Raw genomic sequence first — 16,886 nt, 5'->3', positions numbered from 1 at the left:
TATTTTCCTTCCTTCACAAATTTCTATGAGGATTAAAAATGAACACCATGCCTGTGTAGAATAGAAAATCCTTGCAATTGAAGGATAAAAAGAATTTTGTTTTACATGTCTTGGAAGTGATAGGTATTATGCTCTCCCCTTCAATGGGTGATCAGAAAACTAGACTCTCTTCTTTTATGCTTTCATTTAATTTATGTACTTACATTCTTTAGAGAACCTGCCTTCTTGAGTTGCCCTTAGGGCACCATTAATGGTCGTTGTGAACGGAACGACCCAAGTGAGTACGGCTAAAGCCAAGCATTCTAACTCACTATAATCAAATCGCCTTTTGAGATGAAAATATCTGGGGACAGATCATATTTGAGTTTATCTCATATCGAGCACTATGTAGGGCCTTGAGGTCTCAATCACACTTGTGTGACTACATCTTTCTTGGTACTTTGTTGGGATATAGGCCTCAATGGCGCTTGCATGACTTCAAAGAGTATCTTCAAACGAAAGCCTGATTAAAAACCATAGCAATAGAGGCCCAACCGAGTCAATAACCAGACACTTGGATTATCACAGTACAATGGTGGGGAAGAATCTGCCCCCAAGACACTCACCATATATCTCCTAAGATAATGGGCCAATTGAGGAGCAATCTTCTTTGGTCTAATTTCCAGAAAAAGACAAAAAAAATAGGTGCACCCTAGGGTGTGATAGGGTTGTTTGAGCTAACGGAGTATCAAGTTGTGGGCTATGATAATACTTGACCTTTTGACCTTAGGAGAGCCTACTTGATTTCTATCGAATTGCCAAAATACTATCAAAAACAAAATGGGGTCTTGAAAAAGATCTCAACATTCATGAGGATTTGAAAAAGTCCTTTAAATAAGTGCTCTCTTTGTTTAGTTTAGATTGTTTTCTTTGCTTGCTACTGTGTCTTTGCAACATCAATATCAATAAGATCAAACCCCTCAACAAAGTCAAGTTTCAATATCAACAAGATCAAACCCCTCAACAAAGTCAAGTTTCAACATCAACAAGATTAAAACCCCGCAACAAAGAAGCTTGTCAAGATCAACAAATCAATCAAACATTGCAACATTCTAGAAATAGAGAAAACATCTTACATGTTGCAATATTAGGTCCAAACCAATCAAGAAAACATCATGGATTGGTATTATACATTTCATAGAGAAGGTGGAGAATTCATCCCTTCCATTCCTATTCCATCACCATCCATAAAAATCCTAGCTCAACAAATCAATACTTTGCAACAAAAAATGATAGACATGACTAGTCCGAACAACCATAGGGGTTGGTTAGAAAAAATGATGAGAGAAGTGATAACCACGAGGGAATCATTATCAAGACAACCTTCTTCTTCTTGTGAGACCATTGAAACATGCCAACTTTCATTCTTCAATAAAATCATTCCTACCTCAGTTCAACCAACATTAGAGTCATGTAAACCTTCTTTTTCTTTCAACCAACATACCAATCATACCAATCATATCAACCCAGCATTCAAACCTCTTTCAACCAAAATCAAACCCCTTTCAACCAAAATCAAACCCCATTCAACCAAAGTATAAATCAAAATTCACACCAACCCAACATTTAAACCTCTTTCAACCAAAATCAAACCCTATTCAACCAAAATCAAAATCAAAATTCATTCAACCAAAATCAAACCACTTTCACTCAAAATCATACTCCTTTCAACCAAAATCAAATCCCCTTCAACCAAAGTCCAAATCAACCATATCTATCCACCATTTCATCATCCCCTGAAGTCACACAAGACTAATCCATGCCATCTTTATCCAATAACACAATCTCCCAAGGGCTATACATCGTACAAATCCAATCTAATTCAAGTCATGATTTAGAGGATCTCATTCAAAATTCTTCCTCGTCATGCCAAAGTGTTGGAACCTTTCAAAAATATCCAATGCAAACTCCTTCCCCATGTCAAGAGGACAATCCAAAATCAGAAGAAATCAAGCATGAAACATTTGGTGCCTTCATGCAAGATGAAACAAATTAGGATCAAGAAAAAACCCTTCCATCCTACCCAATTTTTGATCAAGATCCCACCAACCAAGAATCTTATGATGTTCCCCTCATCCTTTTCTATTCCACTCATAATAACACCCTTGTTTCTCAAGAGCAAGATGTCCTTTCAAGTCCCATCCAACATCCACCTCTCAAGCAAGATCGGGACATACCTTCCATCCTTCCTAATAATATCTTCCAAGTCAAGATCAAAGCATCCCTTCACCTTCATGTCCTAAACAAGATCCCATTATTTCTCCAGATCTTGATCAAGATCCCTCCATCCCTTCATTTCCATGTCATGATCCTCCATTTCTCTCACAATATTGCATCTCAAATGAATCTACCATTTCTCATAGTCTCCCTCATGATCCCAATGCCTCTACACAAGTTGTTCATGAACCCCTTAGCAATGAAATCACCAGTCCAAATCATACTACACAAGACAACTTTTCAATGATTGTATGTGCACCATTATCACATGCCAATGTGGTGACAGAAACAAGCATGGCACCAGCTAATGAAATCAACGCCCAAATTGTTACATCATCTTCTTCAAGAATAAGCATAACACCAGCTAATGAGATCAACACTCGGTTGGCTTCATCATACTCTTCAAGTGAATCAATAGAAAAAGGCATGGCACCCACTCATGTCACAAATTTGAAGCCAAAATCTATTTGCCTCATACACCCACACTTGAAAGACCGGGGGCAAGAAGGTCTACCACAACTGGATTGGTTTGAAAATAAGGAGGCTATAGAAGAAACTGTACATGAAAGACACCCAACTAAATATCCTGTTGAAAGAGATGAGTTTATCCAACTCTTCAAATAAAGACCAATGAATTATCTACACAAAGTTCATACCAACTCAATAACAACATGCACCTAAAAAGATATTATATCTAAGTTTTGGTTCATTTCAATTTGTAGTACTGCATTTGCATATTTCTTTACTACATTGCATATCTTCATACCAGAGTACATCATAGTTGCTTGCATATCACCATGGCATGACATATAGCTACATATCATATAGTTGCATTAATAAAACAAGGAGATTGTCTAATTCATTCACCTATCTACACTAAAAGGAACGAAGTTTGTCTCATTTCCTAGATACTTGTTCGTGAATTCTTTAGGAGGCCTTTAGTCATTCATCTTCGACGTCACCTTGTGATTAAGCTTTATCCTTGGTGCAAGTAGCAGTTTCACTATAAAGTCTTGTTACCCAAAATCTATCAATTGCTATATCTCACACATTAATCAATGCTCTAAGTCATTTTAGATACCTAGTTGGTCATGTGGCTAGTGAAAAATCCAAAATTCTACTTCAGCGCTGCCATAATTGTCATACCTATGTAGGTTTCATTACTTACAAGTAAAGGCGAGAAAATAAAAGAAAAAGTGCTATGCCACAATCAATATCAAAATATCCATCCCAAGGCAAAATAAGCAATGATATATTAATGAAATATCACGCATACAAGTGCGATAATAAATCTTGACTAAGGGAACATTTGAGTAACTCCATCAGGGCTATGGATGCATGTTGGCAATGGAGCAATATTCGAGAGATTACAGTGTATAACCTCGTCAGAGCCCTAAAATCTTGTTGGTAGTGAGGCTCTATCCAGGATGCTTTTGAAGTCAGAATAACTCACATAGCTAGCCACATAGGATTCCAAGGGTCTTTGATAGTTATAAGAGTCAAAATAAACTCAAATGCGCACACATGGGCAAAAGGGGATCAAAGTTTCAAGAATTGATGGAGAAGTTTTTCACACCTCTATTCATAAATCTTGGTTACATAGTAAGTTAGGTTGGATGGTCTAAAGTCTTTTGAGAATGGATTGAACTCCTATCTCTGAAACGTTTCACACCTTTAATCCAATTAGTATATTTCAGAATGAAAGACGCACACACTCATCCTTGTTCGAATAGGAACTGCATTTTTGTCATGCATCCTGCATTAGCATAACTCATATCAAAAATTCATTATCTCCATATGCATCATCATGGTATCATCATAGGTCTGCACACTTAGGGGCATACCTGAAAAAATCATAAAAAGTCCCGAAAATTTCCTAAAAATCATAAAATGTCGTGAAAAAATCTAAAAATAAGAAAATATCTTGAAAAAATAAAAAACTTAAAAATCAAAGCAAGAAACCATAGACCATCCATCAAATCAAATCAATAACAGGAAAACTCTCAAAGTCTACAATCAAACTGATCACATGTCTTTTTAATCAATTTATTGATCAAACTTTATCAAACATCAACATGTCTTATACGAGGAAGGGTACACTCGAAACTAGACATATTGGTCTTATACGAGGTACTCACTCTTTGAAACTAGACATTCCTATCAATGATCTCACAAATCAAAACAATGGCATAGATCAATATGGGCGCTCAATTTTGTCTAGGTTAGTCTTATCTTTATCAATTAATGGTAGGTCATCTTTAAAATAAATCCAAAAACCAATCAAAAACATCAACATACCAAAAACATTTGAAAACCATAAAATAACCAAAAATATTCATATACAATCTTGAAAAAATCAACCAAAAACATTCGAATACGATCTTGAAAAAAACACAAAAACATTGAGAAAAATACCAAACACCCTAAACATCGAAAAGCTCTTCGAAAACAAACTAAAAATCAAAAAACATAAAAAACTTGCAATAACATGTCTCGCAAGAATCAAATATCCTAGCAGCTATCCAACAAACACTTCACATGAAGTTCACAAAGGATATAACTATCTTAAACCAAACATCTGCAATCAAACTGCTCAAGTCTTATCAATCGACAATCTATCCTTATCATGTGAGCATTATCTTGTCTTAAATAGAAGAGGATACACTCGAAACCAAACAGATCAGTCTTAAATGGGGTCTGCAAGTTTCTGAAACTAGGCATTATCAACTATCACATCAAGAAAGCACACGAAGACATAGATCAGTGTGGTTGTTGAATTTTGTCCTAGTTAGTTTTTATCTTTTATCATTTGGCAACAGATTATGTTACTATGCTACTCAAGGATGTCCACAAGTGACTAGAGAAGCTATGATGGGCATGATTTTTTTCTTTGTTTGTTGTTTGTGGTGTGAACCAATGAAGTTCTAGGGCAATAGTTCCAGTGGGTGTCTGTGATTGGTACATTCATTCGGCAAGTATCCCATGAAGGATAACTATGCTTGTGACTATCACACATACCTCGACCCCTGGTGCTATTCCTAGAACGGAGGGTTCATTCTTTGTTTTCTATGTGTTTATTTCTTGCAATGAGATATCTATGCATCTTGGTTCCTTATACCCTAGTGTACAAAGCTTCATTGTTACATAATAAGGCTCAATGATGAAAATGTGTTGGACTATGAATAAAGACAAGAAGACTATTCACCATCAATCAAATCATCATCATATCATTTCAATTCATACCAATTGTTTCTAATCTCATCATGTTGATTGTCTCTTCAGATCATTCTCTCGTCAACCATTTTTCTTCTTGAATCAACCTTTCCAATCATTCATTTCGTTTAATAACATCTCTCTCATCACTTAATTTCAATCTTTTCATCTATAATTCTATCATTTTCTCATATCAATTATTCTATCTATCAATAAATTACTCCTCAATGTCATTATATCTTCATTGTTCATCCAATTTTTATCCAATCTTCATCTTATATAGGATGTATCCTTCCTGAAACTAGACATTTTTTATCTATTATTTGTCTTATACAGGATTAGTCCTTCCTGAAACCAGACATTATCATCTATCTTTGTCTTATACAGGATTAGACCTTCCTAAAACCATGCACAATTATCTATCTTCATCTTATACGGGATGTATCCTTCCTGAAATCAAACGTTTTGATCATTTTTATCTTATACAGATGTGTCCTTCCTGAAAACAAACTTTATCTATATTAGATCAATCAAATCAATCCTATCCATCCTATCAATCTTATCAATCCAATCTTATCATTCAATCAATCTACAAATCATTCTAACCATTTCTTTCCTCTAATCAAACTCATTTGTGTCACCAAATTAACCATTCTTCCATCTCTCATCTAACATTCTTCTTCTTTCGAGAGATCATTCATGACTTCAATGCACAAACAATCTCTCGAGGGGGCATTATACCCTAGTGTCACCGAGGCATACCGGGGCAGAAATTTTTTCATTTTCTTTGAAACAACGTCGTTTTGACATTGTGTCAAAGAGGGGTAAATGTAGACATCGAAAAATGTCTCATTGATCACATACTAATTATCCGTCTACTTAATTAAGCAATTCTTTAATTATTTGATTAAACTAATTATTTCTCATGATTAATCACATTCAACATTGCTAATTATTCAATTTCTATGCTCAAATTAATTTAATCAATTAATCCTCTTCTACACATTAATTAAATATTAATTATTTAATTAATTGCGATATTTTCCTTACTTAAATAATCTTTATTATTTAATCAAATTCCATTTATAATGTTTAAATAATTTCATTTAAATTATTTAAATTAATTAATTATTCCTCTAATTCCCCAAATTCTGATTCCAACTAATTTCATTTCATTTTCCCCAAATTCGAATTTCATATCATTTCAATTAATTTCATTTCTTCCAAATTAACATTTCACCAAATCTGAATTTTAGTTAATTTCATGTGCATTTCAGCATTCGAAAGTCCAAATTCAAATCCAAATTGAAAATGAAAATGAAATTCAATTTTAAAATCCTACAGCACATGCTGAAATCAAATTGATTGATCAAATCAATTGACTAATCAGTTAACTCAATTAACTCCTCAATCTCCCATTTTCACTCAAAATCACCTTTTTATGACTAATCAATCATTTCAGACTTCTAATCCATCTAACCAGTTATCTTTCAATCAATTTAGTCAACTGACTATTCTATTCAGTTCACTCTCCAATCAATTCTATTAACAGATCAATCTATTGAGTTCACTGATCAATCAATTTTAGTTATCTATCAATCAATACTTGAGTTAAAATTCTCACCTCCTTTGTATTGAAAATCTATAAATTCAATCCCTTTTTTCATCTTCAAGCTAGATCACAATCTTCAAAATAGTTGCTAATCTATGCAGGAAATCAGTGCAATACTTGAGAGCCATTCAATAACAACTAAGGAGAAGAACAATGGAAGCTACAATGCAATTGAGGGAGTTTTCAATTAGGATAATTGTTTAATTCTTTCATTTATTTATTCCATTTCATTGATTTGTGTTTGAAATTGTTTTGATAGTTAAGGATCTTGTGATCATCCTTATTCCCCATTTTAGCAATTACATTCATTCAAGCATGAGAAACAGTAACTATTGATGGAGCGGAGGTAAAAATGGCAGGTGGATTTTGAGAAACAAAAACTTTCTTAGGAAGCTAAGTTTTTGATATAAATTTATCAAAATCTTCCAACATGGAAGAAGTTACCTCGAACAGATTAGGAAGAAAAATACTTTCAATGTTATCATGGGGTGTGTCAAGGGTGAACTCACTAGTAGTTATGGAAGGAGTGATATGAATCATAGGAGCTTGAGATGAATATGAGATAGTGGAACCAAAAGGAATACCTGTAGCATCATATGATGTAGGAGAAACATCCTCTTGTGTCTCTTGAGACTGGGAAGTACTTGGGATTTCTCATAAACTTTCCTTGTCAAATTCTTCTTCTTGTTCACCGTCATCATCTTCTTCATCAACTCCATCATGAGCTTGAGTCTCTTGGGTATATTATTCCCCTTGACTCTTACCTTTCCCTATTGTGAACTTGAACTTGGGAGGCTTCGGAGCTACTGTCCCATGTGTATTCTTTGTTCTCAACTTAGAAGTCTTTCCCATAGGTCCTACAATGTCATCTTTAGACCCGATCTGAAAAGGCTTCAATTGAATAACTTGTTGAGTTAGCCAAACATTATTATTGGTAAGAATTTTTTGGAACCTAGTCCTTATTGAAGTGTTTTCCTTTTGGGACCATTGAATCAAAGGAAAAGGTGAATTGACAACCTTTTCCTTCTCATACATAGGATCCAAAGCATCACCATCATCCTCAAAATATTTAGGGATATCGGCAAGATTCAGGTTCTCAATTTGTTCTATTGTCAGATGATAGTAGTCAAGCCTCCTGACATCCTCTTCTATCCTACAATCAATCCACACATCCTCAACTCGATGGACATGAGTAAAAATTTTCTTGATTTTATTCTTCATGTCTCTATAGTCAAAATGTTTTCTGACCTTAAAAAATTTCATTGTTACCCTCCTCATTTGTTCTTCCATGGTCTAGGCCTTATAAATAGAATTGATAGAATATCTCCCAATGCTGATGGAGAACTTGAGACCAATCTTTTGGACACCAATGTGGCATACATTTACTGCTATCAGTTGACGAGCCATCTCCATAAGAATAATTTTGTCAGATGGGTACCTAGGAAGCATGAAAGGCTCGCTATCAAAACATCCAATTCTGAGATACATGAATGTAGGTAATTGCAAGAAGATACATCCATATTGATTAACTACATTACAAGTTTCATCTGATACTCTCTTCTTTTGAAGTTCTTTGTCAAACATACACATGTATTGCGAAGAAAGTGTTATCGACCCTCATGAAATGATGCAAACTCTACTTGAGATCACCATGTGAAATATTGATAAATAGGAACTTGACTCATGTCTCTTGTAGTAGATAATCTTAGAAAATGCCTCATTGAGGTAGCTGCATATACAAGATATGAAGTCATGTAAAACTTCATGATGGTGGGAACTTTGGTCAACTATCCATACAATGCATCAACGATTTGTTTACCCCAGTAGATTTTCTTCTTATTTTATTGGATTGCATGGATGTATTGATACATCCACTTATGATAAGTGTATGATATTGGAACTCCCTTTACTCTACTAAGAAGAGTAATTAGATCATTTACCTCCTCAATGAAATCACTTCAGTGAATAGTCTCATGCCATCTTGCAATAGTAGGCCTTGGAGTCTTTAACCAATTCTCATTGATGTTTCTTTTGCACTTGTTTGAATTATTATCATAGTAGGTTATTGTTGATCACACTACAATATTTGAAAAAGATAGATCATCACCAAATTTAAGCCATTTAGCCTCCTTACAAGGATTACAAAATCCCAATTGAAAGAAGAAAAGTCTTTGATTGATTGAAAATTGATTTTACATTATCAATTTGCAAGTGTGTGCATTCAGTGCAAATCGGACTTATAAGTCCAATTAGCAACTAAAACTAGTGAAAAAAACACAAAGAAGTGCATATCGAATTTATAAGTCCAATTTGCACTTTAGGGAAAATAAAAATAAAAGAGGGGTCCATATCAGGCTTACAACCCCGATATGCACTCGGTGAAGGTCAAAAATATTGGAGAAGGTCAACAATCATATAGGTGCATATTGAGGTTACAAGCCCGATATGCACCTATGTTAAAAGCATAGGAAATAAATTGTCTATGGTGTGAGTCAGGATTGTAACCCCGACTTGCACCTAAGGAAGTATCATGGTGTGAGTTAGGGATATAACCCCAATTAGCACATGTGAAAACACCTATACAAAATGCAATGAAAGAGAAAGATAATGACATGGCATATGACGAAGCTAGAGCCTCAACATGTATTATGGGGTAAGGCTCTAGTGCATGGTGGGGTTATGACTCCGTCATACACCATGAGAAAGAACTTGAATAATAGTGATGTGAGTCGGGGGGTAAACCTAACACACATCAAAGCTAGGGCTTTGGTGTGTGTCGAGTTTACAACCCCGATACATACTGAAACTAGGGCATTAAAGGGAAAAAAACAAAGGTGGATGGCAGGATAAGAATCACGATATACACCCAAAGATATCTTGGGCATATGTCAGGATTATTATCTCGACCTCCACTACTTGTGAAAGCCATTAAAACCAAAGCCAAAACACGAAAGCATGAAAGAAAGAGGGAAGAATTCGATACCATGAGAAATAAAATATCAACCTGAGCAAAATGAACTTTATGCCTTGCAAATCACTCCAAGCAAGAAATGAAAATAAATAATGACCAAAGTAAAAATAAGAAGGGAAAGAAACCCAAATAAAAACAAACAGTTACAAACAATAAATGCAAATTTGTCCTCCATTATGGTGTAATTCAGACTTCTAAGTCTGATTTGCACCATAAGACCAAATAGAGGTGTAAGTCAGACTTACAAGTCCAAATTACACCTAACTTAGACAAAAAAATTCACCATCGGGTTTTAGGTCTGATTTTACACCTAACTTGCCTAAAATGGTGTAAAATCAGGTTTAAGGTCCAATTTTGCACCATAACATTAAAACTTATTTAAAGTTAAAATTTAAATTTTAACTAACAAAACAAGATTTTAAGATTAAATACTAAGTATAAAAGATCAATGAGGTGATGAAAATTCCTCAAAAAACTACCTCTTAGAGAAATGAGGACTAATTTAACAAAAAATTGTAGGTGGTTATCTTGTTTACACCTAAAACAAAAACAAGGATAACAATGATAAATCTCCTAATACTGATGCAAGCAAGTATATATCAATGATTGGAGGAATGTTATAATTGATGAATACTAGGTTGGATATCATATATGTTGTTCGCCTTGCAACTAGATTTTAGCAAGATCCAAAAAAGTCACATGTTGTTGCAATAAAAAAAAAATAGATATCTAAAAGATACAAAAGATTTTAGATTGTGGTATCCCAAAGGATCAAATTTTACTCTAAAAGCTTATACTAATGCAAATTGGGCAGGAAGAGTTGATGACAAAAAGAGTAGCAATGGTGGAGCATTTTTCCTTGGTTCCCAATTAGTTGCTTGGTTAAGTAAAAAGTGGGACTATGTGTCTTTATCAACCACATAAGATTAATACATTGCAGCCACATCATGTTTCACTCATATACTTTGGATGAAATAGACATTGAAGGATACTAGTGTGATGTTTGACGAGATGATCTCAATTATGTGTGATTACACAAGTGAAATAAATACCTCTAAGAATCTAGTAATGCATTCTAGAACAAAGAATATCTCTATCCAGTATCGCTTGTTAAGGGAGAAGGTGTTGGACAATGAAGTAAAACTTGAGTATGTTCCTACAAAAGAGCAGGTTGCAGATATCTTTATGAAGGCTTTGTGCAAAGATACTTTTGAGTATCTCCAATAGAAGCTGGGGGTATTACCCCTTCCTAGTTTGAACTAGTGCATTTAGCAATGCATGAGTCCATGGAATTTTGTGTATATTTAAAATTTGGACTAATAATTGGGGTTGCCTCTTAGGGGGATCTATGTGGAATCTAAAGATGGTTGATTTGTTGCTCACCTTTTTCTTTGGTGTCAAAAGGGGAGAGATTGGAGAGATTGGAGATTGGAGATGTTTGAGAGAGATATGAGTTATGATTCTAAATTTGTGTTTTTCGTTGATGATTGTTGCCATCAATGATAAAGGGGGAGATTGTTGCAAATGTGAAGTTGATGGTGTGTTAGTATGGTTCTCATTGATGTCAACATACCAATTCTATGTTTCAGTGATTGATTTGGTTCTCAGAAAATGTTCTCAGTGATGGTGGTGTTTGACAATATTTTTAGTGCTTTGCATTTCTCCGTATTTCTAGTTTTGATGATGATATCTTGGATTTATGTTGTTCAGATCTTTATCTTTGGTATTCTGATTTGGGACATGTTGATGTGCTTTGGAGTTGTGGTTGCAGATATGATCATTTTTGGTTTGATTGACCTTGAATATTTTTGTTTTTGCTCTGATGATTGTGGCATATGGATAATGTGTTGTTTTAATCAATGTAGTGCATTGTGTTGTAGTCCACTTCTCATTCCTTTCCACCATCAAAATGTTTAGTGTAGACCTATTTCAAGTTGTGTTCTGTGAATTGTTTTTGGCTGACTTGGGAGATTCCTAATTCAAGAGATTAGTATAAATAAAGGATGATTGTAATGTGAAATATATAGAAGTGGGTGAAATGAAAAAGAAGATCTATTTTCCAGAAAATGTGTGCAAGTTTATGTGAAGTTGTGGTTGAGAAGTGTTGTAGTGTGTTGTTGTTTGGTATTTCTAGGGCTAAGGTGCAATCACATGGGGGAATATTCGCTATCATCCAGCCAATTTGACTCCTTAAAAAGTGAGTAATGGAATCCATGTCTTTCTTACTCAAATATTACATGGTCGTGGCTAATAAAGCATTTGAATATGCATACGCATCATGCGTAGCAGACAATATGTGGGTCCACAGAGTAATTAGCTTCTTCCTATTCTAGCTATCATACAAGGAAAGCTCCATATGCTCTCTAAAGAAGTCGATGTTCTGATGCAAAAACATGTGGACCAGGAAGGAAGTGTACCTAAATCTATAATACTTTGGGAAGTCCCTTAATTGTTCCACAATATCCTGAACAAGGGCATCTACGAAATCATACCGAAAATACTCTCTCTACTTCCAAAACTTGAGTACGAAACCCATTTAAAAAGGGTGAACATTTCGATCATTATCAAAACCAAAAAGATATGCCAACATGGATTCAACATCCTTTAAATATTGTTACTTGAGGTTGTTGTATGACATTGGGAATTGAGGGAGATTTGTGACATTTTATTCCCTTTGTATCGCATCATTGTAGAAACTAGCAGTGCCATGCCTGCCTCGCCAATAACCCTCTAGGACCTTATTGCGGAAAATATATGTGTTGTCAATTTGTGGGATACAAAACATGTCTCTAATAGCTTCCATGCTTATCACTACTGTTAGTGACTCTCCTTCGATTATTGGTGGATTAGGTTTGAAGTTCGCAACGCATGCATCAATAAAATCAAGGTAGTGAGGAACCTTGGGGACCATATATTGCGGAAGGCTAGAATTCCAAAGCTTGAGAGAATATTTGTTTGAACTACCCCTCTTCTTTATTTGATAGGTGCTTTCCCGAAGAGTCTTTGGTTGTTCATGGAGCTCTGGATAATAGACTTCTTCATATTTGTCTCCTACCACAGAAGGGTTTTTGGTCATGGTTTTTGCCTTCGTCTTGGTCTTTGGGTGAATAGGCTTCGAGGAAATGATATGAGACACGTAAGATATGTCTATGAAAGTGTCTATGTAATTATTCCCTAGGGAAGAACCTGCAACTTTTTTTATTGATGACATTCTGTCATGCTTTCAAAATTTACACTTCGGCGTGAAGAAAGTTTTCTTGAGACTGTCCCTGTATGGGCTTTTACCTTTGATAAATCTTCGTCAAGAAGATGAGGTCCTTGATTTTTATGTTGAATGGTGTGTTAATTGTGATCTTTACCCAATAAATACTCCACCTTGCATATACATCTGAAATTAATCTGCACGACACCCGCATGACTGCCAACTCACTAAGCTAGCAAGCTCATCATGCCTTTTTCGCTACCATTTGAAAGCTTTGGACAACATTCTTGGTAAGAGTGCATTCTCTTACATATGCACATTTATGAAAACCTGGTGAGCATACATGTGTGAGGGGCTACTTAGGATCTACCATAAAAGGAAACATTATGGACAAACACGTGGCGACAACTTAGGATTTGCACACCCCTCGAAACCCTACACAGGTGTATTATAATCTTTAAAAATCTCCTTACTTGTCACGGAATAAAATGCCATTAAACATCAATGTGTGTTGATGGACAAGCTATCAATAGTGCTTACGAACGTCAGATTTCTATAAATACTGCTTGGGAAAACAATTATATCCATCCTGAGCATTTAGCTTTAGTTGTTAGGAGTAGAAGCTATGGATACCCCCATTAGGCTAGTGAGTGCTGGAAATCAAATTGCATTTTTAGGGAACATTTTTTACTATTGTCTGTAGAGAATAACAGGCCATAGAAATCCGATAGTCATTGCAGCCATAAAATGGGTATTAGGCAAGGATTTCGTAGGCTTTGAGGATAGGCACTGTGTGAACACGGACATCTCTTCTTGCTTTGTTGCCTCTCTGATAGATATTGATCTGCCCAAGAACCTTATTACAAACCTTACTGAAGTACTTTTCCCTAGAAAGTACTTGGGCGGGTTGGAAGAAGTAATTGAAAATGTAGTCCCTTACATAGGCATCGCATTAGTATCAGACCTAAGGCACTTTGTTGACAACAGTGAGGTGGTCCCATGTCTCCCATTTATCTCTGGCTTTAAGACTATGACCCTAGCGCTACACCATGATTGAGTGTGGTGAGCTGCTGATTTTCTATTGTGGTTGCATCTCCTGGTAAACTCGGATGGGGTCGCTCGGCACTCATATTTTCGCAACTATATCTTCTTGAGGATCTTGACTTTGGATGATCCTCCTATTCTCCAAGTAATCATACATTTCTCAAATTCAAATTTGGATTATGTGGGGGAAATAGATAATGGTGAGGAAGATGAAGATGAAGAAGAAGCATAATAGGCTCCTCCTCTAATATGGCTATTCCTTATGATTTCTTTTTTCTTATCTAAAACAAGGCCTAAGAGACTATTTTTGCCATGTAATTATGTAAAAACAATAGTGCATAATATAATATGATATTTTGCTTTCATATCACTATGGATCTTTCATTTCTCAAAAATGTGATTGTTATTCTTGCTTGCTTTTGTTTTGGCTCAAGACTTTCACTTAAGACTTTTAAGAGCTCAAAATAATTCTAGACTTAGGACAAAAAGGCCTCTAGGAAAATAGGGAACACACTATTTACAATATTTACTTAAAATAAGCACCTAAGGCTTAATTGAAGAGTTTAAGATGGGTCCCATTGATTGGGATCTCCAGTAGTTTACCTTGTGAGTTTTTTAGCACAAAAGCATTAAATCCCTTGCATTCAAAGATGCGGAATGGGCCCTCCTACAAACTATCAAACTTTGCATGTTATCCCAGCTTAGCACCACGTTCATTGTATTTCAAGGCAATATCTTTGCACTTAAAACTAGGATTCTAACTCTTCTTGTCAAACCACTTTTTGACAATGTGTTGACAATTTTGGAGAGACTTCAAATTCATTTCCCTTTTTTCTTGTAACTCTAGGACTTTTGCCAATGTTACCTCCATGGGTTCATTTTACTCTAACTCTAGAGATTTTAGAAGCTACAAGGATGGAATCTCTAGTGAGACTGGGAAATGTGCTTCCTTTCCATACATGAGCTCATGAGGAATTCTTTAGCACCTATTTGGGAGTCACTCGATCCACCTAGAGTGCACTCTTCAAATGGTAGTGCCATTCTCTTTTATGTTCGGCTCCAATTATTTTAATGAGTCAAATCATTTTTTTGTTGGTAGACTTGGCCAAACCGTTCCCTTTTGGGTAATAGTTCGAGGAAGTTTTTAGATAAATGTCATGGCTAAGGGTGAACTAGGTGACCCTGGAACCTGTAAACGCTCTAGCATTATCTGATATTATAGTTTTTGGCGGACCAAACCTTGAAACCATCTCCTCTAAGAAGCTCAATATCTCAACTTTCATTGCATTTTTTAATGGAATTGCCTCCATCTAGCGTGTGAAGTACTCTATCACAATGAAGATCCATTTTGTGGCCAATAGAGGATAGCAAGTTGATCATCCCTATGAAATCTAACCCCCATTGAGAAAAAGGCTCATCCACCACTATAGCCTTGAGCAACATAGCCGCATTTCTACGTTTCCCAACATAGAACTAGCCCTTGTTGCATTTTCAAGTAAGAGCATGCGGATCTTTGAATAACAAAGGCTAGTAATACCCTACTCTGGTAATTTTGATAGCGGTAGTTTGAGCTGAGAAGTGACCTCCTACAGGGCTATGGAATTCAAGCATAATTCTCTCAGTTTGTTGCTTGTCTACATAGTGGAGTAGAACTCCATCAAAATTTCTCTTGAATAAGACTCCTTTGAGCAATCGATAACCACCACTCTGCAATCTATAAAATATTTTCTTCTCAGGGGAAGGTCTAGAGGGAAACTTCTGGTTTGCATAAAGGCCTTCATGTCAGTGATCCAACTCCTTTCATCTGGGTCTATGATCATCAATACTATTTAATCCCGTGTCACCTTCGGAGTCTCAGGCTCTTGAGCTATGTATTCACAGAGACCCTTCCCTTGGATTACCTTGGTAGGTCTAACATCAATGTCATATTTGAGGATCTTGGTAATCTAGTTAGCTCTCTTATCTTTGATTTCTCCTTCCATTATGTACTCACGGATTGCTGGGTGAGCCACGTAGATAGTTGTCTTGTTACATGAAATGAAATGATTGAACTTCTTAAGGCCTTTTAATATGGTGAATGCTTGTTTTTCAACAAAGTTGTACTTGATCTCATACACCTTTAGAGTTTTTTAATAAAAATAAATTGGGTGTTCACCTTTAAGCTCTACATCTTTCTGAGTTAGCACGACAACAATACTGAAATTACTAGCATAAAATGTACATTAGGAAATCTCTAGACATATCTGGGTTAGCTAAGATAGGGGCAAATGAGATGGCCTCTTTTATATTTTTGAAAGCTTCTTTGGCTTCTGAGGTCCAATTGAAATGCAGATCCTTTTTTAGCATAAGAGTGATGGGTCTTAAGATTCCAGCAAAATCAGAAATAAATCGGTTGATGAAGTTGATCTTTCCCATGAGGGATTGGACACCTTTCTTGTTTACCGACAAGGGAAGCTCTTTGATAGAATATATGTGGTCTGGATCAATTGACACTCCCTCTTTGGACACTATGTGTCTCGGTAACTTTCTAAAGGCACTCCAAAGATACATTTATTAGGGTTCAGAAAGACACCAAACTCCAGGCATTT

The sequence above is a fragment of the Cryptomeria japonica genome, chromosome 8, assembly GCF_030272615.1.
Source record: "Cryptomeria japonica chromosome 8, Sugi_1.0, whole genome shotgun sequence".
In the NCBI taxonomy this organism is placed as follows: Eukaryota; Viridiplantae; Streptophyta; class Pinopsida; order Cupressales; family Cupressaceae; genus Cryptomeria; species Cryptomeria japonica.
Note: the sequence above shows the minus strand (reverse complement) of the source record.